The following is a 27,475-nucleotide window of genomic DNA, read 5'->3' as shown; positions in this document are numbered from 1 at the left end:
GCTTCTTCTGGGTCTCCCATGCAGGTTCAGGGGCCATCTTCTACCACTTTCCCAGGACATAGCAGAGAGCTGGATTGGAAGTAGAGCAGCTGGGTCTGGAACTGGCACCCATATGGGATGCCAGCACTGCAGGCGGCAGCCTCACCTGCTAAGCCACAGTTCTGGCCCCTCTGCCCATTCCTTTTAAGATCCAGATTTTAAAATGAATATTTTCTGAAAATACATAAAATTGTTTTAATTTATATTTTGTAATAATTATTATAAGGGGGCTTGTTTGCCTATAGAGATGTTTTATTTTTTCTTTGATATATTTATATATTTACCTTTAATTTTAAATGTTAATTGTGTGTATATTGTAGCTACATTTCCAACTGAATAGTTGCTTCTTATGGAGACTGAATAACATTGCCCTTCTAAGGGTTAATAAAAATATTAAATGACTTGCATCTGGTAAATATTGATTGGGCAGATAATTGCTTATCCATGTTTCTGCCTGGTAGTGGCAGGACATGTAAAGTTTCTACATTGCAAACTGGAAACAGATGATCAAATAGGGTCCCTGGGTTACATAACTGATGTGTGCTGAAAACAGCATCAATAAAACCTGGAGGCTCAATGGCGAGAAATAGAACCCTTGTATTAACTGGGAATCGGTAACAAGGGGCTATGAGTGCCTGTAATGGATACCTCAGTTAGCACATAGCCAGAAAAGAGGGGAAAAATCATTTTAAGTAATGGAAATCAACCAGCAAAGGAACCAAAGAAGATCTCTTACTCCTTCCCTCTTTTATGTACTGTATGATAACCCAAAAGGGCACAGCTAATAAGGCAAGAATCCTGTAGATTTCCAACCCAACTAATATCCTTTAACTAAATTTAAAATAACATTTCATTTCTACGTCACACTCCGCTGCTTGCTTCCTTTGCCTAATATTTCACTTCGTTAATATCTGTGAGCATTTCTGAATTTAGGTATCACATTTTATAACCCTTATGTTTCTCTGAATTTCCTGAGAACCCAATTTTTTTCAATTCTCACATAAAATGTGGGAGCTATAATTTCTCCATTCTTCTGAGTGATAACATGTACCTAAACAGAAACCAAGGTGTTGCTCTGTTGTTCATGTTTTTTTTTTATAATGAACATTTTTGTTCTGAAATGATCATGTAGGATTAATTCCCACGCCTGTGAGTTTATCCCTTTCTCCCTTCTTTTTCCTTCTTTTCTCCCTTCTCCTCCCTCCCTTTTCTTCCTCTCTCTTTCCTCCCCCTCTTCACTCTTTCTTTCAGTTCCCTTCCTCCACCCTCTTTCCTTTTTCCTTTCATAAACATTTATTGAGTGCTTATGACACACTAGACTCTGTCTAAAGCTGATTAAGAGAGATCTGACATCTGACCTCTTTTTTTTTTTTTTTTTTTTTTTTTTTTTTTTTTTATGGAGCTTGGAGCTTTCACTTTTATGGGAAATGTGAGTAACAGCAGGGCCCAATTAAGTTTTGTTGGGGTGTCACTTACTGCTCTTTGGTAGCAAACATTTGAAAATAACATGCAAGTACAGAGAAATTTATTGAAAAGATACTAGTAGTATCTTGATGGGAACAAGGCTCAAACAATCAAATGGAAATTGTAAAAGAAATCAAAGGGAATCAGGAAGCAGGGGCCCTAGCATTTATTTATTTAAAAAGCTTTATTTTTTATTTGAAAGGCAGAGTGAGAAAAAGAGAAGGGAGACACAGAAAGAAAGAGATTTTCTATCTATTGGTTCACTCCTCAAATTGCTGCAATGATTGGAGTTGGTCCAGGTGGAAGCCAGGAGCCCAGAATTCCATACAGGTCTCCCACATAGGTGTCTGGGGCCATCTCCACTGCTTTCCCAGGTGCATAAGCAGGTAGTTGGATCATGGATCAGCTGGATCAGTTAAGACAAACAAATGCTATCGTATTAGCTATCAACATTGCAAATGACAGCTTAACCCTCTGTGTCACAATGCCAGATCCCCTTATGTTGATTTCTGAACAATCCACATCCTATCACTAATAAACATCTCATACTTCTGTCCTATGATTTAAATGTGGTTGTCTCCAAGAAGTCTCTGTATTGGAGACTTGATCTGTGGGGTAGTGATGGTATAAAGGTGCTAGAACCTTTAAAAGGTGGGGCCTAATGGGAGCTCCTTAGGTAAATTGAAGTAGTGCCTTCAGAAGGGGTTGTGGGAGCTCAGGTGCTCTCGGCTTCCTGTGTGGAGATGTTGTCTTTCCTACAAGCTCCTGCCATGATGGGTCGCAACAAAGAAGCCTGCACTAGAATGGAATTGATGGCTGCACCACTAGGCCCTTGAACCTCCAAAACTGTGAGCACAATAAACCTATTTGTTTTATAAAGTTGTTTGTCTTAGATACTGAGATTATTCTGATTAAATGTTAGCATTGCCTTGGGATGAATAAAAATATAAAAACACAGACTCTTGATCCCATATGTAGACATGCTGATTTAATTGGCTTGTTTTGCAGTGTGGATCAGGATTTTTTGATCAATTAATTTTTTATTTGAAAGTCAGTGTTGGAAAAAGAAAGAGAGAGGGAGAATATGAATATGAGAATAAATCTTCCATCTGCTGGTTCATTTCCCAGATGGCTGCAATGGCTGCAGCTGGGTTGGGTTGAAACCAGGGCTTCCTTTGGGTTTTTCCAGGTGGGTGACAGGGGTCCAATCACTTGGGCCATCTTCTGCTGCTTTTCCCAGGCCATTAGCTGGGAGCTGGATCACTGCATACCTGGTCAAACGGTACTGGATTGAGCCAGTGAATACATTCATCTCTTGGGTGGAAAGATCTCAGATGCATTCTGTACAACCCATCAGAGTACCCAGTGGGATTAACCTCAGGAACTACAGTAATGATTGGTTAGATAATGCACCTTTGAATTGATCTTTTCCTTCTTTTCATTTCACTTTTCCAAGACTCCTATTCCTATTCTGAGGGACTCCTTACGAACTTAATTACCTGCAACGTGCCCTCATCTCGGGCTCTGCTGTTGAGACTTAGTGCAGGCTCACCCACACAGAATGGTATCATGCTTGCATCTGTGAGACCATTTACTTCCTGACTGTAATGGCAGGCTGTGGAGGAGGTAGGTCTTCATTCCATATTTGAACAAGATGCAAGAGAGCTCTTCTCACCTCACGTCATGATGCGTTTTCCAAGTTTTTTTTTTTTTTTTTTTATTTTTGACAGGCAGAGTGGACAGTGAGAGAGAGAGACAGAGAGAAAGGTCTTCCTTTGCCGTTGGTTCACCCTCCAATGGCCGCCGCAGCCGGCACGCTGCGGCCGGCACACCGCGCTGATCCGATGGCAGGAGCCAGGTGCTTTTCCTGGTCTCCCATGGGGTGCAGGGCCCAAGCACCTGGGCCATCCTCCACTGCACTCCCTGGCCACAGCAGAGAGCTGGCCTGGAAGAGGGGCAACCAGGACAGAATCCGGCGCCCCTACTGGGACTAGAACCCCGTGTGCAGGCGCCGCTAGGCAGAGGATTAGCCTAGTGAGCCGCGGCGCTGGCCTCCAAGTTTTTTTTTAAGACTTATTTTTTTATTTGAAAGTCATAGTTACAGAGGGAGGGGGGCCACATACACACACACACAGAGTTTCCATCTGCTGGTTCACTCCCTAAATGGCTACAATGGTCAGTACTGGGCCACACCAAAGCCAGGATCCAGGAGCCAAGAGCTCCATCCAGGTCTCCCACATGATTACAGGGGCCCAAACACTTGTGCTATCCTCTGCTGCTTTGCCCAGGCTATTATCAGGGAGCTGGATCAGAAGTGGAGCAGCCAAGACTTGAACTGGCACCCATAAGAGATGCAGATGTCACAGGTGGTGGCTTTACCCGCTATGCCACAGTGCCAGCCCCAAGCTTATTTTTAATCACTCCCAAGGTAGGTCCTCTGAGACAATTTATTAATAATGTTATAACCTCTGCTGTGTTTTACAATCCCCCACCCCCATTTTAGAATACCAATCTTTTTAGTTAAACCATAATGTTCTCTCTCAAATATTTCCTTGATTGATGGGGATTTCAACATTCATGTAGATTGCTTTGGGGTTAAAGAGTGCATTGATATTGATTTTCATGATTTAAATGTACTCTCTCTCTCCTCCATCCATAGTCACAATCCCTCTGCCCATTGCAGTCTTTCCCAGAGTGCTCATTTTTCCACCCGTAGGTTGCTGGAGTGTCAGGTCTCCTGAAGTGGAGGCAGAGCTCGGTCTCTGTAGGGATTCATTTAGATGCCATGGAAAGAATTTTTTCTATCAATTTGGGGGTATCATGGCCCATTTTCTCCCTCTAGCCTAGAATATGCATATTTAAGAGTTACTTATATTTTAATACCTTTATCATCTTAGTGAAAATTAATTTATACATTTCTACAGTAGGTAATGTTGAAGCATAGTATTTATTTAAAGTGAATATATTCAATATATAAATTTACAATAATTGTTTCCAGTTCTGAACATGCTATGCTTAAATAGTTTTAAGTTTTTTTTCTTTTTATAAATCAACTGCTTTGCAGGATCAAAATATGCCCATTTTAAGGGTACAGCTCAATGAGTTTTCACAAGTGCATATACTTGTGTAACTACCATCACAATTCAGCTATATAACATTTCCTTCTCCTCAGAAATGTTCCTTCATCTTCCTCTGAAACTAACCCCTTTATTCCTAGCCAAAGAAATCACGGACGTTTTTATGTGGCAGTGTCAATTAATTTTGCCTGTTCGAAAATTATATATAAAATTTTGGCACATACAGTACCACTGTTTTGTGTTTGAGTTCCTGGGCTCATGTGCTGTACATTTGGGCTGCTGTAACAAGAAATCATAAACTAGGTGGCTTATAAATAGAGCTTTTTTTCCCCCACAAATGTGGGGGCTAGAAGTCCCAGACCAAGGTGCAGGCAGATTTCGTGTCTTGTGAAAGTCCTCTTCCTGGCTCATAGACTACCTTAATTTTTTTCTGTGTCCTCACCTGAAAGAAGGGACAAAAGAGCTCCCTGGTAATTTAATTTCATTCATGAGCCTTCTACCCTCATGACTCTATCGCCTCCCCAAGCCTCGCCTCCTAATACTATCCTCTTGGGGATGAGGTCAAGATTTCAACATATGAATTTTGGGTGAGATGTAAACATTCAGTCCATATCACTCAGCATAGGTTTTCTGAGATTTTTTCAAGCTGTGGTGTGCATTAGTAGTTTGTCCCATTTTATTTTTTAATTGACAACAATTGTATATATTTATGAAGTAGAGTGTGATATTACAAAGTGTAATGATCAAATCAGGGGCAATTGACATCATTTTCATCTTCTTAAACATTTATCATTTTATTTGTGCCAGAAATCTTTGAGTTTCTCTGTTAAAGCTTTATTTTTTATTCTTTTATTGTACCTCTTATTGCTGAGTAAAGATGCACCCTGACTGACCTGTTGATGAACGGTTGTTTTGTTTCCAATAAGTAGCTGCTGTGAATGCCATTGATGTGGCTGTTCTTATATGGAGCTTTGTGTAGACACATTTTAATCTTCTGGAGTAAATAAGGAATGGAATTGCTAAGTCATATGACATTTATACCTTTTTTTTTTTAGAATTTATTTGACAGGTAGAGTCATAGACAGTGAGAGAGAGAGACGGAGAGAAAGGTCTTCCTTCTGTTGGTTCGCTCTCTAAGTGGCTGCCCGGCTGGTGCTGTGCCCATCCGAAGCCAGGAGCTTGGTGCTTCTTTCTGGTCCCCCATGAGGGTGCAGGAGCCCAAGCACTTGGGCCATCCTCCACTGCCCTCCCGGGCCACAGAAGAGAGCTGGACTGGAAGAGAAGCAGCTGGGACTAGAACCCGGCGCCCATATGGAATGCCAGCACCAGAGGTGAAGGATTAATCAAGTGAGCCACGGCGCTGGCCTGATATTTGTACCTTTGTAAGACACTATAGAACTTTTTTCAAAGTAGTTCTACCATTTTACATTGCCAACAGCCAAGTGTGAATTGTTCAATTGCTCTATAACATCACCAACACTTGGTATTTTCTGTCTGCTTAGTTTTAATTATTCTTGTGAGTATAAAGTAGAATCTCATTGTGATTTTAATATGAATTTCCCTGATGAATAATGTTGTGGAGTATCTCTTCATGTGGTTATTGGTCATTTGGATAGTCCCTTTGGTACAGTGTGTTCAAGTATCTTGCTCCTGTTTTATTTGCCATTCAAAGAATTCATGTCATCTAAATTGTTGAATTTATTGGCATAATGTTTTCCATAATATTTCCTTTGTAACTCTTTAACATCATTAGCATCAATGATGTTGGCTTCCCTTTTATTCCTGATTAATAATTTCTGTCTTCTTTTTTCCTGTTTCAATCTGACTAAATGTCAATGTAACAATTTTTAAAAAGAACCTGTTTTTGGTTTTACTGATTTTTTTCTATTATTTTTTCTTCCTATATCATTGATTTTTCTTCCTATGTTTATTAATTTCTTCCTCTTACTTACCTTGGATTTGACTTCTTCTGTTTTTTTGTTATAGTTTTTTTAAAGATGGTAGCTTACTAAGTACTTGTGAACTTTATTACTTTATCATATAAGCATTTAAAATAATACGTCATTTTAAGTACTGCTTTGCTACACTTTACAACTTTTGATATGTTGTGATTTCATTATTATCAAGTTAAAACATTTTCTAGTGTTTCTTACGATTTCTACTCTGACTCATGGGTTGTTTCGAAATATAAAAAACTTTTGGCTGTGAATTTTTGATTCTAGTTAGAGAATTAAGTGATGACAACAGTTTATAATATAATGAGATTTAAATGCCAGTATATGAATTACCTTGGTTAATGTAGCATGTGCAATTGAAAAAAAAAGGCACAGATGTAAGAATCTGGAGCATTTCTCTTTGAAAATTTATGTAATAATGCATGAATTTATTTTTGTTGGTTATCAGGATATCCTGATTCTTTTTCTCCCTTCTATCAGCACTGTCGGCACTTCTTAGTATGTATTGGCAAACATAGTTTTTTCTTTTATTATTTTTATTTATTTATTTTTTTGACAGGCAGAGTGGACGGTGAGAGAGAGAGACAGAGAGAAAGGTCTTCCTTTGCCGTTGGTTCACCCTCCAATGGCCGCCGCAGCCAGCGCGCTGCGACCAGGGCACCGCGCTGATCCGAAGCCAGGAGCCAGGTGTTTCTTCTGGTCTCCCATGTGGGTGCAGGGCCCAAGCACTTGGGCCATCCTCCACTGTACTCCCGGGCCACAGCAGAGGGCTGGCCTGGAAGAGGGGCAACTGGGATAGAATCCGGTGCCCCGATCGGGACAAGAACCTGGTGTGCTGGCACCGCAGGCGGAGAATTAGCCTAATGAGCCGCGGCACCGGCCAAACATACTTTTTTTCTTGCAGCTGTTTTTTTGGATTCCATCATACTTGAATTTAAATTAAATTAATTTATAAATTAATAGAGAATAATAAATCATAATGTGGATAAATTTAAATAATTATTTCCAAGCTGTGAAAATTATTTTAACAAAATTTTAAATCCAAGAAAGAAGTAAAAACATGTATTGTTTTCTTACAATGGTTCAGGTAGTTAACTGAAATTTGCGCTGTGTTTACCATAATGTATTTACTGTAACTTCATGAGGTACAGTGTATTAACTGTAATAATGTAAACTACTGCCAAGTGTTTTGTTTTGTATACAAATTAGTAAGTAACAGTTGTGCATGTTGGTCAGTCATGTAATTTTTGTCAAAGTCTGTTGGTGATTAATCACTGTGCATCTGTGCATTGTGTGAATATAGTTCATACACAGACAGCAAAGTGTTCAATTTGTGAACTCATTTTCTCTCACGGCTTAACTCACATAATTTAACTTTAAAGCATTAAAAGTTGGATAACAATTCAGGTCACCTTTATCTGTTTGGGCACTTACAGGAAAATGTTCTTGCAAACATAACTTCTTTAATTCAACCAATGGGCCAAGGAATTAAATCAACTTTTGAAGCTTGCTTCAGAACTTTTGACAGGCTGTTGATGCTTCAACTGGAGATTGGGCAATTTCTTTTGCTAAATGTTAGAAGAAATATTATTTACATAATGCTTTTGGAAACATCCAGGCATCATGGCAGGAAGGAAAATGAGTAATATGCATGCAGCATGGCAGATACTTTTATTGCACTGAGTAAATAATTTGCAGGATTCACATAGAATGTAAGTGGAGTTATAGAAGCCATAATTGACCATGGAAATGTGGATACTGCACCATTTGAGAGAAAATTGGTGAAGGTTAAGTTTATTGACATAAATGAGAAAAAAGTCGCAACAACAATGATGAAGATATGTTTAAAGAAGAAATGTCAGCAAAACAACTTCATATTAAAGGAAATCTTGAAAGTATTTCACAACACTGAAAGCACACACACACACACACAAATAACATGTTGGAACCTGATCCAGACTTATAAAGGAGATTGACAATTCTCCAATGCATGGAAAAGATGCTTACTTCACATTGAAAGTTACTCCTTGAGGAGCACTGTTAAAACTACTCCTGATAAGTGTTCTTTACAAAGAAATAAATTGCTGTATTTCCCACATCCTTGTAAACACTTGCTATTTTCAATTTTTAACTCTGAGATTTTGGGGGATGTGTGATCCTAATATTTTCTATTTGTAATTCACTGAACAGTAATGAGCAGAATCTCACTCTAGTCCTCTAAGTGCACACACATTCCTTGATTTTGATCCCCTAGACTCCATAGAGCATGGCTGGTCCTACTTCACTAATTCTCAGATCACTCTGATAATATTTTGAAAGTTTATACAGATAGTAATGTCCCTGCCAGTGTTTACAGTTCTAGGCTCCCTTTCTTTCCCAGATTCCTTTCTGGATTTTTCAGGTTATTGGTAAACTCATGGATGACTTTGTATCTTTTTCATGTCCAGGAAGAGCAGGCAGCAGGAAGATGGTAATTTGGGTGAGAGTATCCTGATGGAAAAGGGAATCTGGGCAGCTTTTTCATTATCATGCTGCAGATAGCTTTGGGCTGTTTTCCACACTTGGTCTGGTCTTTGGAAATGTAGGTAGACAGCTGAGACTTTCTTTTTGGGAAGAAATTGGTGGCCTTTCGTAGACAACTGGGTATTGCCTACTACTTCACAGCCTGTCACTAATTAGTCACTTGTGCCCTACATGCATCTGGACTTGTTTCTGACCCACAGATAACCCGAGAATCTCTTCCACACCAGTCTTCACTCTTTGGGATCCTGACGTGGTCCAAAACTCATTGACATTTTTCACATCTCTCATACAGTCACCTAACGTGGAAGGAATGGTAAGAGGGAAATCTGGTTTTCTGATTTTTCTCTCTCCTGAATGTGTGTGTGCATATGTGTGTTTAAGTGGGTAATGTCTCTAAACTAAGTCTGCATGGCCCTGAAATAGTTTGGGAGGGTGGAGGATGAGGAATATAGCCCCATTTGAACAAAACAGTTGAAGATCTGCTCTTTTGGTCTGAGTTGTGATGTGAATGGAAGGGGAAAGGGAGTGGGAAAGGGGAGGGTTGCGGGTGGGAGGGACGTTGTGGGGGGGAAGCCATTGTAATCCATAAGCCGTACTTTGGAAATTTATATTCATTAAATAAAAGTTAATTTTTTTTATCAGCATAGTGTCTCTGTGCTTGTTAGTGCCTAGACAGAGCTGCAGCCCTGTTAACTTTGACTCATTTTTTATTCTTTATGACCTTTCTCTATCTCATAAATTTTCCACATCTGCTTCTGTTTCCAAGGCCTGATTTCAACACACCTTCAATTTAAATTGTCTGGGAAGAGAATGCCACCAACCAATTTGGTTCCTGGTTATGCAGAACTTATTGTCAGACCATCTACCAGGGTGCTGGTGAATCTGTGGATTGACCTGACTGTATTTTATTCTGTTGTACCTGAAGTGGGATGGGGCTCAGTTGATAGTTTGCAAATAAGTCAGATTGTAAGAGTCAAGTAGGGCTTTTGATGCCCCAGAGTCAGTTTCTTGTTTCGATCAGCCATCCTGAGCATTGATATTTTGTATAATATTTTTAGTTATAGCAATGGATTTGTTTGCCTTTTGCATCTGGTGACCAATAGCATGAGAATGCAAAGTACTGGGGTTAATAGTGCAGTCTGTGACAACGGGACCAGGTTTGAAACAAAGAAAAATACAGTCAAGGAAACTGTGTATGGTAGTGCTGTCATTCAGTTTCATTACAGGTCTGCCTGAATTATCACAGTATATGGGAAAGAGCCATGGTGGGGCAATAATCCTATTCCCTTGCTTCCTGGAGATTCAAGGATTACATTGAAAGAACTATCATCTCTATCATCCCTCCTCCCTGTTTTCTCTCATGGTGAGGTCAGATAGAGTTTAGATGCTCCATGTGAATATTGTCTATATTCATGAATGGGCTATCTTGGTTGCAGGCAATATGATAACCTTAAAGTTCAGCAGCTTTAAGAACTAGTTTTTTTTTTTATTAACTTTTTTTATTAACTTGATGATACTAAACCTGATGTCTTTTCATAGCGCTGTCAGAGATTACTGGTATTGCCTTCTAGCTTTTGATTATTTATAGATGTTCTACATATTTAGCTCTCTGCTATGTGTTGGTTTTTTTTTTCCTGCATTTTATGAGGAGAGTATTAAAGTAGACATTATTATGATCTCAAGTGTAAACAGGTATATAAAGAAGTTGTGATGTATTGTAAGGCTTCTGTTATTCATGATGCTTAACCTAATGAGGATGCAATTACTACTTGCATAAAGAACTGGAATAATAGCCCAGAAAGTGAGAGTTACAGCATGGCATTTGGATATTTGAGAGCAGTGAATTTCCATGAATAAAATGGTTACTTTAGTGCATTTTTTTTTTTTTTTGGTGAGAGTGGGGAGAAATCAGGCTGTTTTTCACATGATGCAGTTCTTTGCATTATTTTCACAAGGTCTTCTGAGATAACACATACTTATAGTTGTTAATAGGCTTTATATCTATTAAGTTGTTAGCATTTTATCTTGATATACTGATAGAATAACCGCTGGGAATATTTAACCTAGCAAAATAGCTGCAGCTGCCAAATGCTGGATTTAATTATTTATTAAGATCAGTATGAGTGTTTAGACATACTGTTTGCAGTGTACATACAAGCATTATCAAAATTGAAATTAGAGATCCAGAAATATTGTATTTTCAAGACCATTTATTTTGTACAGAAGAACACTAAGAGTTGGATATTATCTAAAGTTACTATATTAGATTTGAGACAGAAACAGGATAAAATCTTAGCTCTCCTGCTTCTCTGAACCAGGACTTTCCCAAAATGTTAAATTACTAATGTTTCCAATTTCTTTATTTTTCTTTGTCCTTTTATATTTTGTCATTAGTTATCTTACTAAGATCCTAACCTTTACTTGGAATTCTTGAATTTGTCACCATTATTTTTAAATAAGTTAAAATACTATTTGTTATCAAAGCTGTTTCCATTGCATTGCATTTTGAGGTCTGTTATCACGAAGCTAGTAAGAAATAAATGTTACAGGCTTAGGGATAAGGAGAGGACCGCAAGTTCTGTTACTTGCAGCTCTGCTTTGAGTAGACAGAGTATAGGTCTCCTAAGTAGTGTGTATTTGAGATAATTGGACATCTCATTAGTCCTCATTTTTTCCCCTCTTTGAAGGTGATAGATTTTAGGCATTGTTATATTTTTAACTTTCTTTTGAAGTAGTTATGTATTCCAAGGAAGTTGCAAAAGATATAGGAATGTTTTATGTACTTTTCTCTTAATTTGTCCACATGAGGACCTCTGTATAACTACAATACAATATCAAAACCCAGAAATTGACATAGGTGAGTCCACGGAGCATATTCAGATCTCAGCAGTTTTTTTTTTTTTTTTAAGAAAAAGATTTATTTATTTGAAAGAAAGAAAGAGAGCGAGAGCGAGCGAGCGAGCTCTTCCATCAGCTGGTTTACTCCTCAGAAGACCACAGCAGGCAGTATTGGGCCAGGTCGAGGCCAGGAGCCTGGAACTCCATCCGGGTATTCCATGTAGGTAGCAAGGCCCCAAGTACTTGGGTCATCATCCTCTATCTTCCCAGATGCATTAGCAGGGAACTGGATTGGGAGCAGACCATGTGGAAGTTGAATTTGTGCTCTAATATGGGATGCTGGTGTAGTGGGCAGTGGCTTAACTTGATGTTTCGTAATGCTGGTCACAAATCTCAATTGTTTTACAATTACTCGTGTGTGTGTGTGTGTGTGTTTACAGTATAGTTTTATGCAATTTTATCAAATATGTATATTTCTGTAACTACCACCACCACAATCAAGACAGATACTTTTCAACTTATGATGGGTTACATCTTGATAAACCCACAAGTTGAAAATATTGAAAGGCAAAAATACATTTAATACATCTAATCTACTGAAAGTCGTAGCTTAGCCTAGCCTACCTTGAATATGCTCACAATACTTAGCCAATATCTGGGCAAAATCATATAACATAAGCCTGTCTATTATAGTAAGCAGCTCAAACCCATACACAGATAGATGTTTTGCAGATATGATGGGATGTAAAAACACAAAACACAAGATAATAAAAAACAACAAAAACCTGCTGGCAATACAGTATAGTGGAGGGCATTAGGTACTTTCATTTGTGGTCTTGTGGTTGACTGGCCACCGCTGCTGCCTGCACTGTGTTGTAAGAGAGTACCCTATTATATATGATTAACCAGCTAAAGAACCAAAATTCAAAATTCCAAATTCAGCTCCCACCAAATTTCTATCACTTTAATACCATCATCAAGTCAATAAATCCACACTTAAGCCATCAGCAGTTGAGGACCTCCTGTATAGACCTGTAACATCATCCACACAGCTTCTGTGGTCTCTTCCTTCCTAGACATAATCAAACCTTTGTCTTCCAGTCCTTCTTGGCAAGCACTAATATGTTCTCCATATTTTATAATTTTATTTAGGAACTTACATATGTGAAATCATATTCCACCTTATCTTTAAATAGAAGAAAAAAATCACATAGTTTGCTCTACAAAATAATTTCTAACAGTCATTTATTTCAAGTCCTATTTCAAGTCTTGAAAAATGTGCTTTGTTCTTGCCTATTGTACCAGTTGAAAAATGGTCACATTTGTTTTTTTTACTGAACATTTCTTGTTCCATTTTCTCTTTCTATTATTCAAAAATGAAAATAACTTCATGTTCACTACCTCTTCTAGGAAAGCTTAGTAATGAGTCTTTAGTATAAAGCTGCAGTACAGCCGGCGCCGTGGCTCACTGGGCTAATCCTCCGCCTTGCAGCGCCGGCACACCGGGTTCTAGTCCCGGTCAGGGCGCCGGATTCTGTCCCGGTTGCCCCTCTTCCAGGCCAGCTCTCTGCTATGGCCAGGGAGTACAGTGGAGGATGGCCCAAGTACTTGGGCCCTGCGCCCCATGGGAGACCAGGAGAAGTACCTGGCTCCTGCCATCGGATCAGTGCTGTGCGCTGGCCGGCTGCAGCCGGGGTGGCCATTGGAGGGTGAACCAATGGCAAAGGAAGACCTTTCTCTCTGTCTCTCTCTCTCACTCCACTCTGCCTGTCAAAAAAAAAAAAAAAAAAAAAAAAAAAAAAAACAACCTAAAAAAAAAAAGCTGTAGTATCTTTAAGTTTTGTGTTATGGATGTTCCTTTTTATGATCACCAACATGGATACTGCTTGTTAATTGGACCTTTACAATAATTTATCTAAATAGATATTTGGCAAGCAACTGCAAACTGAATTTGCTTCAGGAATGCAGCATTTCTGAGAAAGTACCATCTCTTCCAATGGTTATCTTATGAACATTACTCATATTACCCTTTATTCAAATTCTGTATTTTTACAAGTTTATATAATTGGGGTAATGAAATGTGAAAACAAGTGATTGTCTACCAATTACAATTGATATTAATGATGGCTACTGGGAAGCTACCTATATAGCTACTGTACCGAAACGAGGGTCCTGTTCACTTTGTGGAGTTACATGGGGTTATCTAAGTGCTAAATGCAAACTTACTGATGCATGTAGGAAGCCATTTGTATTAATATAATTAAAAGACCCTACCTAACCATGATGAAAAATTACCTCAAACTAACAGAGAACAGGGTCCTTATTTTAGAGTAAAAGAACTATTGGGAGTAATTACAATTAGTCCAACTTTAATTGGATTTAATGAGACTGAATAGGAACAAATTAGATGTAATTGGAAGCTAAGAAAAAGTCAATTAAATCTTTATATTTTAACATTATAAAATTATTGAATTAAATGGCCAGGGGATCAATTAACAAAGGAAATAAAGCCATGAAGTGTATTTCCAGAAAATCTGTTATTTTTTGAGGGGAAAGGTATTATTTCACTTCCTGATTAGAGTTCAATGAAAATCAACAATCAATTGTGCAGCCTTAGCAGTTTAACTTCAAATGAAGTAATTATGCAAATTTATAGTTTTATGTGCAATGTACTGCACAGTTTTTTTTTTTTTTTAAGGAATCAAGGTTTTGATAGAATAAAACAGCGTATTCATAAATATTAGTGAATTCAGGTGGTTTGGAATAAAGATATGGTTGCCATTACTCAGTGTTCACTCCAGGGGTTGGTTATTTCTATGAGAATCACAGCTGATCTGTTGTAGAAATCATGTGATTGAAAATACGTTCAGTATGTTTGCTCTGCACTGACTTGCCCTGGTTTGGTCTTTATTTCTACAGCTCTGTTGTCAGCCCCAACTACCATCACCCCTTAGGCCCCAAGTCAGTTTTTATTCAGTAATGTAAGTGACATGCTCTGAAACTGGTCACTTAAGAACTCCATGCTAATCAAATGTGGTTACTGACAGTCTCTTCAAAGTCTAGCCAGGGTCAATCAGAGTGTTGTTATTTCTTCTTCCTGTGTGTCCACGGAAACGTGACTCACTCCAGGATACTCAGTGACCTCCAAGGCGGGAGGGGGAGTGAGCATGTGCTGACTTCCAAATGTGAGGGACTAAGACTGCAGTTGTGATTCAGTGCTGAACTGCAGTTCTCTAATGATATTAACCCTGCAGTGATAGCCGCAACGGAAAGGACAGCAGCCAGTTGAGCTCAGGAAATGAGATGAAGTGATGCGAATAGCTTCAGAAACACTGGGCTTTAAGTGCATTATGTCTGGAATAAAACCAGGTCCATACATCGTACAAGTAGGGCAAATTCTTTGCTGAAGCAACTAAGTCAGTATTCTTAAGCTTATTTTTTTTTTTTTTTTGGAAAAGAATGCATGCTAATCAGGTTAAAGTTCATTGAATTATGATGTTACTAATGCAAAGGATAACTCCAAAAATGACGTATGAAATGTTGTGAAATTTTGTGCCAAGCAATGTATTGAACAGTGTGAATCCAGACTTTGAAGCATAAAGAACCAAATTTGTAAATAAGAAATATCTTCCACTTTCAGCCCCTATATACCATGGCACAACCCAGCCTCATCCAGCTGATTTGTACACAGCACAGTGTCACTCCTGCTAAGCAGGCTGGGCAATTTTCTGGAGCCCAGGGAAAACGAGGGGATTCAATATGCATGGCAAAGAGGGTGCTGGCAAAGTCTTGTTTTAAATAACAGTTAAAGGCTATTATACAATTTAGGCTTTCAATTTACTCTTTACTATTGTACTTTTGAAGAAAATTATTCGCTTTTTCCATGTTCTCAATTTTATTCCTGTAAAGTTATTTGTTAATTACTATCTCTCAAATATCAAATACCTATAGGTATATTTTCTATGTGATTTTTCATTTCTCTATTCTCATAATATAGAAGCTTTTTTTGTTTATGAGGCACATAGGGAGAAACAAAGAGAGAGACACAGAGAAAAAAATTAGATATGTAGAGAGAGCTCCCATCCTTTGGTTCACTCCCCAAGTGCCTGTTGCAGCCAGATCAGGCACAGGCCAAAGCTGCTTGAGCCTTTTGCTTACCAGAGTGGGTATTAGCAGGAACCTGGAACTGGGAGTAGAGCTGGGACTCAGGCCCAGACACTTCAATAGTGAATGTGGGCATCTTCACCAGCATCTTAACCACTTGGCTAAGTGCCTACGCTTTTCTTCATTTTTTTCTCTCCCTTGATAGTCTTATGAAGACTTGATGATTTATTAATATTTGCAAAGAAATACCATTCAGTTTTATTGATCCTTTCCACTGAATCTTTTTCTCTCCATATAATTACCTTTTGATTTGTGCTTTATTATTTCCATACCCCCTCCTATCTTCCTCCTATCTTTGTCTCATGATTCCATCTTCCTCCCCTACTTCCCTCCCTCCCTCCCTTTCTCTCTTCTTCCTTCCTTGCTTTTAAAAATAGATTTACATTATCTTTTTCTCTTTGCTTCTCATCGTGGGTGCTTCAGTAATTGCATTTTTACTATGGTAAAGATATATAACATAAAATTACCCATTAGAAGAATTTTTAAGTGTACAGAACAGTGATGTTAACTATGTGCACATTATTGTGCAACATATCTTTACAATTTTTTCATCTTGCAAATCAAATTTTATATCTATTGAATAATTTCTTAAACCCAGGGGAAACATCATTCTACATCTGTTTCTACATTTGTTTCTAAGAGTTAGACTATTTCTTTTCTTTTCTTTTCTTTTTTCTTTTTTTTTTTTTTTTTTTGACAGGCAGAGTGGACAGTGAGAGAGAGAGACAGAGAGAAAGGTCTTCCTTTGCCATTGGTTCACCCTCCAATGGCTGCCGCAGCCAGCGTGCTGCGGCCGGCACACCGCGCTGATCCAAAGGCAGGAGCCAGGTGCTTCTCCTGGTCTCCCATGGGGTGCAGGGCCCAAGCACTTGGGCCATCCTCCACTGCACTCCCAGGCCACAGCAGAGAGCTGACCTGGAAGGGAGGCTACTGGGACAGAATCCGGTGCCCCGACCGGGACTAGAATCCGAAAGGTGGAGGATTAGCCTATTGAGCCGCAGCAAGGGCCTAGACTATTTCTAAGAGTTTGAGGAGTTATAAGAGTTAGACAACTTCAGATATCTCATATAAATGGAACCAAGCAGGATTTATTGTTTTATGACTGGCTTACTTCACTTAGCACCATATCCCAAAGGTTCATCCATGTTGTAGAATATGAGAGGATTGCCCTTTTCAAGGCTGAATATTAGTCATGGTGTGCATATACCACATTTTCTTTATCAGTTCATCAACTGACATTTAAGTTGCTTCTACTTCTTTGCTATTGTGAATAGAACTGCCATGTGCAAATATATATATTTTTGAGATCCTGATTTCAATTATATTTTGGATATATACAAAGAAGTGGGATTGTTGGATCACTTAGTTTGTTAACTTTTAACCTTTAGTAATTTAATAGTCTGGATTGTTCAGATTTTATTTATATCTCTAAGTTTTGAGATATAATATTTTCATCATTTTTCTAAGCATATTTTATTTTCACTATAGTTTCTGCATTTTAAGAGGCTATCAAGTGAGTCTCAAAAAATTTCAGATAATCAGTATCATAAAGAAAAATGTAGTCTGATCAAATTCAATTACAATAAAATTAATAACAGATCATTATAATAATATAATTGGAAACTTTAAAACTCCACTAATCCAATGAAATTCAGGAACGGAGGTGCAAAAACTTGTGGCAAAACACCTAAATAAAATAAATTACTAAGCAGAAATGTCAGTCAGTAAATACCATGAATGTAAATGGCTAAAACCAGCCATATAAAAACCCTTTGCTTCTCCATAAGAAATGAAGCTAACATGGGGCAGAGGTAGCAGGATAACATATAATTTATGTATTTTGCAATTTTGATTGGTAAGTGATTGTTCAACTATTCTTAATTGGTGGGAAGTCTCTGAAGCCCCAGTTGTAAGTCACTCAGGAGAAGTTCTGGTATTTGTTTCAGCCTGGTGTTTTAAAGCATTCCCCGCCTGGGATTTTACATGTCTTTCTTGTCTTGGATGTTCTTAGAGCCTCCTGAAGTATAAATTCAAATCCAATCCTGTTTCAGGGTAGGCATCTATGGTTTTACATTCCCAAGGGAGAATTTTTTCCCTTCTCAGGACTCAGACTGAGATGGACAAGTTCCCTTTTAATCTCTCAGCTTCTGTTAGAAACTCTTATTTCCTGATTCATGAGTTCTAAATTTATGCAGAGGGTCTCACTTCCATTACTTTGTAGGGACCCAAAGCCTTGTCTTCTATTCCTTTTACAGCCTTGAAGTTTCAGTCTTTAGGTTCTTGAGATTGGCGCATGTTTCCAGAGCAGTTATGGTATTTATATTCGTGGGCCATTTAGGATTTATGCTTTGTCTTATTGTCATTATCCCCTAGGTATTTCTCTTACACTTTTGGAAGCACAACTATGTATTTCAATGCGTGTTTGTTGTATTTTATCTGCCTATCCTATATGTTTTGCAGTAAGGGCTTTTCAGAATATCAACTTCAACTATTGCTAAAGGAAGAGGTTTATTTTAATGGACCTTAACAATAGTCTATTTCTTTTTTTAATATGGAAAACTTTTTACTTATTTTTATTTACTCATTTTAAGGTAAACAAATTTTCTGTATCTCATATATACAGATTGAGGATCATAGAGATACTTCCCAACCCCCCTCCTCCTTCCTTCATATTCTCTCTTTAAAGTTTTACAAAGATCTACTTTCAGTTTATTTTATACTCATAATTTAAAATCTACATTAGGTAAAAAATTCAACAGATTGTAAGAAAAAAAAATCCATGTTCCTCAACAGTAGAGACAAGGCTGTAAACAATCATCAAATCTCAAATTGTCAATTTTGCTCATATACATTTTTTGTAAGCTATTAGTTGCATTTTTTTGTACTCTGTTAGTTACGACAGATCAGAGAAAACATGTGGTATTTGTATTTTTTTGGGACTGGCTTATTTCAACAATTATAATGGTTTCCAGTTTCATCTATTTTGTAGGGAAAGATAGGATTTTGTTCTTTTTATGGCTAAGTAATATTCCATAATGAATATGTACCACTTTATCTAGTCATTTGTTGATGACATCTGGTTTGGTTCAATATCATCTATTGTGAATTGAACTACTAAAAACATGGGGTAGAGATAACTATTTTCTATCGCTGATTTAATTTCCTTTGGGTAAATTCCCAGAAGTGGATTGCTGGGCCATATGATAGAAAAATTTTTAGATTTCTTATGTATTTCCATGTTGTTTTCCTCAATGGCTATAGTTGGTTACATTCCTACCAATAATGTATTAGGGTACTTTTCCCACCACATCCTCTCCAGCAGTTGTTTTTTGATTTTTTGATGATAGATGTTCTAACTGGGGTGAGGTGAAGCTTCGCTGTGGTTTTTATTTACATTTCCCTGAGGGCTAGTGATCCTGAGTATTTTTTCCTTTTTTTCACTTTATTTTAATATATATAAATTTCCAAAGTACAGCTTATGGATTACAATGGCTCCCCCCCCCATAACTTCCCTCCCACACACAACCCTCCCCTTTCCCTCTCCCTCCCCCCTTCCATTCACATCAAGATTCATTTTCAATTCTCTTTATATACAGGAGATCAATTTAGTATATATTAAGTAAAGATTTCAACAGTTTACACCCACACAGAAACATAAAGTGTAAAATACTGTTTCAGTATTAGTTATAGCATTAATTCACATTGTACAACACATTAAGGACAGAGATCCCACATGAAGAGTAAGTACACAGTGACTCCTGTTGTTGACTTAACAATTTGACACTCTTGTTTATGGCGTCAGTAATCTCCCTAGGCTCTTGTCATGAGTTGCCAAGGCTATGGAAGCCTTTTGAGTTCACTGACTCTGATCATATTTAAACAAGGTAATAGTCAAAGTGGAAGTTCTCTCCTCCCTTCAGAGAAAGGTAGCTCCTTCTTTGATGGCCTGTTCTTTCCACTGGGATCTCACTTGCACAGATCTTTCATTTAGGTCTTTTTTTTTTTTTCCAGAGTGTCTTGGCTTTCCATGCCTAAAATACTCTCATGGGCTCTTCAGCCAGATCTGAATGCCTTAAGGGCTGATTCTGAGGTCAGAGTGCTGTTTAGGACATCTGCCATTCTATGAGTCTGCTGTGTATCCTGCTTCCCATGTTGGATCGTTCTCTCCCTTTTTTAATTCTATCAGTTAGTATTAGCAGATACTAATCTTGTTTTGTGATCCCTTTGACTTTTAGACCTATCATTATGATCAATTGTGAAATGAAATTGATCATTTGGACTGGTGAGATGGCAATGGTACATGCCACCTTGTTTTGGTTTGTTGTTGTTGAGTTTCTTGAACTCTATATATTCTGGATATAAATCCTTTATCAATTGCATAGTTTGCAAATATTTTCTCCCATTCTGTTGGTTGTTTCTTGAATTTGTTATGTGGTTACTTGCAGTACAGAAGCTTCTTAGCTTGATGTACTCACATTTATCTATTTTTGCTTTCATTGCCTGCGTTTTTGGGGTCTTTTCCAAGAAGTCTTTTCCTATGCCAATATCTTGCAGAGTTTTCCCAATGTTATTCTCTAATAATTTGAGGGTATCATGTCATATGTTTAGATCCTTCATGCATTTTGAGTTTTTTTTTTTTTATGAAGTGTAAGGTAGGGGTGAAATTCATAGTTCTGCATATGGAGATCCAATTTTCCCAGCATCTTTTGTTGAAGAGAATAGCCTTTCTCCAGGGAGTGATTTTAGTTTCTTTATCAAAGATCAGTCAATTGTGGATGTGTGGATTTGGTTCTGGAGTTTCTATTCTGCTCCATTTGTCTGTGTCTATTTTTGTGCCAGTATATGCCAGTACCAGTCTGTTTTGATTATAATTGCCTTGTAGTATGCCTTGAAATTTGGATCTCACCTGGTCCACTCGGTGCAGGTGAATGATATTTCTGATGTGTTGTTGGATTTAATTAGCTAGTATTTTGTTCATCAAGGGTATTGGTCTATAGTTCTCTTTCTTTGTTGTATCTTTTTCTGGGTTAGGAATTAAGATGATGTTGGCCTCATAGAAGGAGTTTGGGAGGATTCCCTCCTTTTCAACTGTTTTGAATAGTTTGAGAATAATTTGAATTATTATTCTTTAGAAGTCTGGTAGAATTGGGCAGTGATGCCAGTTTCTCCTGTGCTTTTCTTTGTTGGGAGGGTCTGTAATACTAATTCAATCTACAAATTAGTTACTGGTCTGTTTAGGTTATCTGCGTCTTTATGACTCAATTTTTGTAGGTTGTATTTGTCTAGGAATCTCTCCACTTCTTCTGGATATTCCAGTTTGTTGGAATACAGCTGTTTGTAATTAATGATGATTCTTTTTATTTCTGTGGTATCTATTGTTACATCTCCTTTTTCATCACTGATTTTGATTTGTGTCTTCTCTCTCTCTTTGTTGGTTAATTGGGCCAGTAGTGTTTCATTTTGCTTATTTTTTTTAAAAAACCAACTCTTCATTTTCACTGATCTCTTGTATTTTTTGACTCGTTTTTGTTTATTTCTTTTCTAATTTTAAATATTTATTTTCTTTTGTTTTTTAGTTTGGTTTGTTGTTGGTTTTCTATGTTTTTGATATGCATTGATTGCTAATTTATTTGATGCTTTTCCAACTTCTTGATGTAGGCATCAATTTCTACAAACTTTCCTCTTAACATTGCTTTTGCTGTATCCCTAGGTTTTCATATGTTGTATTGCTATCTTCATTCAATTCCAGGAACTGTTTGATTTCCCTTTTGATTTATTCTATGATCCATGGTTCATTCAGAAGCATGTTGTTCAGTCTTCATGTGTTTGTGTATTTTCTAGAGATTCTTAAGTTGTTGATTTCCAGCTTTATTCCACTGTGGTCAGAAAATATACATCTATGATTTCAGTTTTTTAAAATTTAATGAGATTTGCTTTATGGTCTAACATTTGGACTATCCCAGAGAAAGTCGCAGGTACTTAAGAAAAGAAAGTGTCTTCTTCAACTGTGGGATGAAAAGTTCTATAGATATGAGTTAGGTCTGCTTGGGTCATAGTATAGATTAGCTCTGTTGGTTCTTTGTTGATTTTCTGGCTAGTTGACCTGTTCATTGATAAAAGTGGCATGTTGAAGTCCCCTGTTACTATTTTATTGGAGTCTATGTCTCCCTTTAGATTCATTAACATTTCTTTTAAATAGCCAGGTGCCCTGTAATTGGGTGTGTATGCATTTATTACAGTCATATCTTCCTGTTGAATTGATACCTTAATCATTATATAGTGCCCTTCTTCATGTCTTTTAACACTGCTTAACATTCTCATTTCATGCAGTGTCCTTCATAGCTGAAAATATTTCTCCAGAGTGTTTAAATTTAAGTATAGTGGTTTATTTGACTGATTACTTCTCCCTGTTTCTGTAGTTCAGTGTGCCCTTCCTGATTCCAATCATAAATCTCTGCCCTCAACTTTAAAGGAAATGTGTACACATAACTCAACCTGGGCCAATCACAGAATGCCGCACCTCTTGGTTACAGGTTTTGTCCAAGAGTAGGCAGGTGATTAAATTGAACCAATCATAGAATAAAGCAAAAGAAGATAAATTTTTCATTCCAGCTTAGAGTAATGGTAGTAGAGAGCTACTAGATATATTTTTCCTGATATAGGGAAGAAATGGGTCTTAGGTTAGAGAGGAGGGGTACTTAAAAAAATTAATGGAAAATGGTATTAAAAGATGTCTATTTATTTACTTAAATGTGGAGTCAGTGAACTCTTCTGATTTTACTTATTTGAGAGGTAGAAAGAGAAATATAAATTTATTTACTTTAAATGTGGAGTCTGTGTGGATTCTGAATATTTTACTTATTTGAGAGGAAGAAAGAGACAGAGGGAAGGGGGTAGAGAGAGAGACACAGATAGACTTTTGCTGGTTTACTCCTCAGATGTCCAAAATGGACTCACTGAAGCTGGGAGCTGGGAATTCAGTCCAGGTTTCTGACATGGATGGAAGGGACCCAACTACCTGAGCCATCATCTATTGTTTCCTAGAGACTGCGTTGGCAGGAAGCTGGGATAAGGAGCTGGAGCTCCAATATAACATGAATGTCCTGAGCAACTAAATCATAAGGCCAAATGACCACAAAAATTAGTTGATGTTGGTGCAGAAAATTTATAATCCATGCAGAGTTTTTATATAACATGTCTTTTTAATGAAGACCTCTTTTTTGAAATTTTGAAGACCTCTTTTACACCACAAATAGCAATGAAAGATCCTGGCCCCTTTTCAGTCATTGGGCCTAGTTTAAGGTCTAGCTTTGCCCCATGCTTTTCCTAAAATTGGTTAGGAGAGCTGACAGTTCATTTTTTTTTTTTTTTTTTTTGAGCAAAAGCTGATCTGAGGTGGGTATCTCTTCCAATCAAATGTCTGATGCTTTATCATCTTCATCAAAAGAGTATTTATGAATACTTCAGTGTGGTGGAATGAGAAGGCCATGCCAAGATGGCCACTGGCAACAGAGTCTGCCTGGCAACAGGCTGTGATTGGATAGTTTCAGAAACCACATGACAGCAGAGTCTGCCTGGCAACAGACTTTGATTGGATGGCTTCAGAAACTGCCTGGCAACAGGGTGTGATTGGTTAGGGCATAGACCACCCCTTGACCAGATTGGCTGCCTTGGCTATATAAGCTGTTGTAGCAACTGAAATAAACGAGTCTGCAGGCTGCTTGCCTCAGGCCTGCTTTCACCTGACTCCCGGGGTCTGTGTGGTGACTCTGCGCCTCTGCCCCCACCACGCTCCTCCTTCCAGAAACGAATCCACTGCAACACTTCAGTACTTATTGACATGGTTTTGGTGCAGAACAAAGTGATTCACACAGATACAGTCTCTACATTTCAGCGGTTTATGGACTAAGAGCTGTAAGTCTGGCACTCTTTCCTTGGGATTCTAACAACTAAATTCCATGAATTGTTAATATGTAATTTTTTGGTATATAGTTAAAAATTAATTTTAATAGTTGAAAGTCATCTATCTTTCCTAGAGGTTCAGATTCGGTGCAACTGAGTGCTTGGTTCCTTTTAGGCATTTCCATGTATAGAACTCTTGGTGTCAAGGTTAAACTGTTCACTTCTCTAATGCATAGGACAACTCTCACTGTACTAGCTATCTTTCCAGGCCTCTGGGTATTGGAGATTTGGTTGTCTTTTCAGTCAACTGACAATTGATCCATTGTTTGCATTGGCTAATCAGGCTTTGTTGAAGCACACCACTGTTTGTGTTTTTGATTCCAAATCTTACCTCATTATGAAAAATTTTCTATGTTTCCTCTGGGGAAATACTAGTGCTGCTTTTTTATGTAGAAAGTAAAGTTAGGGAGTCAGTGTTGACATTCTGGTTTGCTTTCATGACAAAAAAAGTTGTTCTGTGTTCATAGGTTGAGATTTCTTTCACCTTTCATCCTTTATGTTGGACTGTGCCTTCTGCAAAATGCTTTTATTTTATCCAGGTTGCTTCGTGCATTTGCTGCTAAGCACTGACAGTAATGTCTTTAATGAATGTGTGTGTGTGTGTCTTAGTACATCTTTTTCTGTTTCCCTTTTTATAAAGTATATAGTGAGCAAGCACATATGAAGTGGATATTTGCAATAATGATGAGGACCCATCTGTGTTTCTGTTGGCTTAAATCAAAAGTTTATCTGATGTGCACAGGATCCCAGAAAGAATTATGGGGCCTAGAAGGACTATAGCCTGTTCTTCAGTGACTTGACCTAATTTGACTCACAGTGGCACCTGAGAGGTGACACTGCTGCAGATGCTGCCATTGGACCACCAGCAGCAGCCACAGATAATTAATCATTGTGGAGTAAGTCATTTCATGTGTTTCCAGTGAGATGTAATCTTCTCTTTACTCATGGAGTTTTTTTTTTTTCTCTCATTGAGTTAGACTGTTGACTTGCAATGTAGGATTTCATTAAAACACAAACAAAAACAATCAGCAAAGCTCATCTTTGTGTCTCTTGTAAAGTCATCCTTGGAGATGCTATTTTTATATTTGACAGTGACTCCTTGGTGAGACAAATTGCTTTCTGTACTCATTATCTGAAAAACTTGCGCTTTGCTGAGGTTAAAATTGTTTTATTTATACTAAGTAGATAATATGAATCTTGTTACGTCTTTGGATTGACTGCAAAGCGTAAAACCAAATTTGTTACTCATCTCTGACAAATATAGACGATTATCTGGCATGCTTTGCGGATGAGTTGTATACCTGGCTGTCGTTTCTTCCTTCCTCTTTCCCTCCCTCCCTCCTTCTTTCTTTTCTTTCTTTTTTTCTTCTCTTCTCTCTCTTCTCTTCTCTATTGCTTTTTCTTTTTCTTCCTTCTTTCCCCCTTCCTTCCCTCCCTCCCTCCTTCCTTCCTTCCATTTTTTCTTTTCTTTCTTTCCTTCCTTCCATTTGTCCATCCGTCCTTCTATCTTTCTTGCCTTACACATTGAGGATCTCTGTTTTTAAAAAATATCTTTTAGTTTCATTTTCCATGATCTTTTAATTAATTAATTTTAACCTTATATGTATATATATAAATATTTATTTATTTTGCAAGAGATACAGAGACAGAGGAGGAAGTAGGGAGGGAGAAGGGAGAGAGAAAGAGAGAGAGAGAGAGAGAGATTGATTGATTGGATTGATGGATTGATTGAATCTATCCACTGGTTCACTCCGCATATGATTGCAATGGTCAAGCCTGCACCAGGCTGAAGCCAGGAGCTAGGAGCTTCAGCCAACATCCAAGTCTCATGTGGGCAGCAGGGGCTCAGGTACTTGGGCCATCCTTTGCTGCTTTCCTAGGCACATTAGCAGGGAGGTGGATTGGAAGTGGAGCAGCTGGGATGGGAACTGGCACCAAAATGGGATGCCACCATTGCAGGTGGCAACTTTACTTGCTATGCCACAATGTCGGCCCCAAAGATCTCAGTTTTGTAAACTTTCTTTAAAAAAATATTTTATCTTGTGATTCTATATTTGTATTTTATTTTAAAGATTTTTAAAAAAGATTTATTTATTCATTTGAAAGTTAGAGTTACACAGAGAAAGGAGAGGCAGAGAGAGAGAGAGAGGTCTTCCATCTGCTGGTTCACTTCACAGTTGGCCACAATGGCCGGAGCTGTGCTGATTCAAAGCCAGGAACCAGCAGCTTCCTACAGGTCTTCCCACATGAGTCAGGGGCCCAAGGACTTGGGCCATCTTCTACTGCTTTTCTAGGCCATAGCAGAGAGCTGGATCAGAAATGGAGCAGCCAGGACTTGAACTGATACCCATATGGGATGACAGCACTGCAGGTAGGGGCTTTACCCGCTATGCCACAGCACCAGCCTTGATTGTATGTGTTTTAATTAAACTCTTTTTTATAAAATGTGAAGCATAAATAAAATAGGATAGCCTAAGCTAGCCCAAACTCATATAAGAACAAAGTTTTCTATCATTGGTAGCCAAAAGCAGTAAGCAAACAACCCTATACACAGCCAAAGAGCCTTCATCATGATCTCATGCACACGGCTCAACAGCAATTCTCTTAGCCTGTATGTCATAACCTAATCTTGGTGTACACATTATTTTTAAAAACTTCAGCATATAATTTCTAATCCCATGGTAGATGTAATGCAAGAACATTAGAAATAGGGAGAAAAGCTGCTTCATGGGAGCACTGATGGCAATGGATGGAAGGAGAACCAATGCAAATAATCCCACATATCTATTATGTAAGTATATCTGTTATGAAAATTATATCTATTAATGAGTATATATATAAATATAATCTAGAAGTCCTAATTATGATTTAGAAAACAGAAACTAAATTCTAGTGCATTGTGCAATATTGTTTTTATACTTAGACATTATTTGAAAAGATTTTCACCCAAAGTTTTTTAAAAGAAGTTCATTGATGATAAAGAAGTAAACTTTAATTATTTAGAAGCTTTGGATATCCAGACTTCTCATATTTTACATATTTCAGATAATTTATTTTTATATTATGTAAATTGTTACCATGAGTTTCCACTTAAACAACTAATTTCCGTGAATTGTGAGCAAAATTGAGAGCCACACACAAATATACTCAATCTCTGATCCTCTCATGACAGCACTGATAAATATGTTAGAAAAATATATAGATCTAGGTTTCATACCTTCTTTTTTCTCTAGACAAGTGTCCTTTGATAACATGCAAGTGATGAAACAGATATGTCTCCAGGGCCTTCATAGCAAACAACTTTTGTGTCTACCCTTGCATATAAAATGTTCTACTGAAAATTTAAGATATAACTGAATATATTGTATTAGCTGTAACTACATTTCTACCTGGTCCAATATTAGATTTTACAAGTTACAAGAAATGCATACAAATTGTAGATTTAATTCATGC

At 37.7% G+C, this 27,475-nt stretch overlaps 1 long non-coding RNA gene across 5 annotated transcripts in view; it reads left to right on the top strand.

Moving 5' to 3' along the window:
• The first annotated feature begins 2,154 nt into the window (after window positions 1–2,154).
• LOC149127834 (uncharacterized) overlaps window positions 2,155–27,475 on the top strand; it is a 182,932-nt gene continuing 157,611 nt past the window's right edge. For 2 of the 5 annotated variants that reach the window (XR_016229080.1, XR_016229082.1), the window contains exon 1: window positions 2,155–2,351. This is a non-coding gene — a long non-coding RNA (uncharacterized LOC149127834). The remainder of the gene's footprint in view (window positions 2,352–27,475) is intronic. The other 3 variants (XR_016229084.1, XR_016229083.1, XR_016229081.1) reach the window with 2 other exon arrangements.

The sequence above is a fragment of the Oryctolagus cuniculus genome, chromosome 2, assembly GCF_051225735.1.
Source record: "Oryctolagus cuniculus isolate XC-2025 breed Fujian yellow rabbit chromosome 2, ASM5122573v1, whole genome shotgun sequence".
Classification (NCBI taxonomy): Eukaryota; Metazoa; Chordata; class Mammalia; order Lagomorpha; family Leporidae; genus Oryctolagus; species Oryctolagus cuniculus.
Note: the sequence above shows the minus strand (reverse complement) of the source record. Positions and strands in the feature narration are given on the sequence as shown.